This window comes from Tupaia chinensis, unplaced genomic scaffold (assembly GCF_000334495.1).
Source record: "Tupaia chinensis unplaced genomic scaffold, TupChi_1.0 Scaffold142100_1, whole genome shotgun sequence".
Lineage (NCBI taxonomy): Eukaryota > Metazoa > Chordata > Mammalia > Scandentia > Tupaiidae > Tupaia > Tupaia belangeri.
This window is the reverse complement of record NW_006201951.1, coordinates 2,072,528-2,073,931: the sequence shown is the minus strand read 5'-3', so window position 1 is coordinate 2,073,931 and position 1,404 is coordinate 2,072,528.

Here is a 1,404-nt window from a genome sequence, read left to right as displayed (position 1 = left end):
CCATATTCACACCCGCACACGCTTTACAAGCGGGGGGGGGGGCGCGAGACTTGAACCATGCTGTTGGCCGTGTGGACCCAGCACCTCACTCACCGCAGCCCCGCCGGCCCGACACCGCACTTCGTAAAGCACAGCTGGACAGCACTGCCCAGCGCCCTGTGGAAGCACGACAGCTCCTGGGCCCCGTGGACCCTCTCACACGGGACACACACCGACATCCACCAGCAGGATGGGGAATGTCGACTTGCGTCCCACACTCCCACCGACAGCCACTTACGGTGGTGCTCTGCCCAGGGAGGGATGCCGTGGGCAGCCGCTACTCCACTGCTGGTTCATGGGCACGCAGGCGGGGCTCCCACCCACAGGACCTGGGAGCCAGCACCCTGGACCTCCCCAGGAACTGCCCGCCTTGCACGTGTGTGTGCCCTGCCCTCTCTCCTTCGGCTTCCTCAACCGTGAGTGCTGCCGCCCTGCACAGGGGAGCGGCTATGAGCAGTGAGGTCTCTGGCTTCCCCAGTAGGTGCCAACTCCGGCCCAAAGGGCAACCGGCCAACCCTCCCTGGAGGCCACCCTACTCTACACGGAGAGTGACCCACAGAGTCTCTGCTCCCTTCACAGGCCACGCGGGGTCCCGGTGCAGACCTGCAGCCCACCACACTGTCCCTGCTCCCTCCAACCACACCCACACAGAAGCGCTACTGCCCAGCACTCTGGGAGCATCAGGCCAGAGCTGGGGGCGAGACGTGGGGCCCTGCTCCAACATAACTCAGCGCAGAGAGGGGCTAGTAGGAAGGCACCGCCCAGCAGGAAAAGCGCACAGAGGGTGCAGACAGGCAGCTCCTGGTCAGCGGCAGAGGGAGGTGTTCGCCATCATCAGCAGTCAGAAATCAAGGAGTGCGGAAAAGGCTTGTTTCGCCTATCAGACTGCCTAAGACGGAACAGATGACATGCAGGCTGGCAAGTGGGCACGGAAACAGGCCACAGCCATGCAGCACGGGTGGCAGACAGCAGACGGCCCGGCCTTTCTGGAGGGCATTCTGGCAAAGTGCACCCTACTCCTCGGCTTGTCTCTCTCCCAGGAATGTGCTCCAAGGACGTGGCAGTGTGGACGCCCATCACCGTGTGATCTGAGGGGCCATGAAACAAGATACAAGCAGCCCCTGTATCTCCGGGCCTTACTGTTAGGGAAATGGTGCATTTTTGCACAGAGAACTGTGTCCTGACTTTCCCAACAACCTAATACAGTAGTTTTGGGTTTTTAAAATTATGTTATTTAACTTTGTTTATTTCTATTCATTTGACCAAAGAGGGACAGCGTGTGAGAGAGAGAGGAAGCTGCCAGGTCCAGGACATGAACCATAGTCGGCCATGTGGGAGTCCAGCACCCTCAACCACCATGCCCCC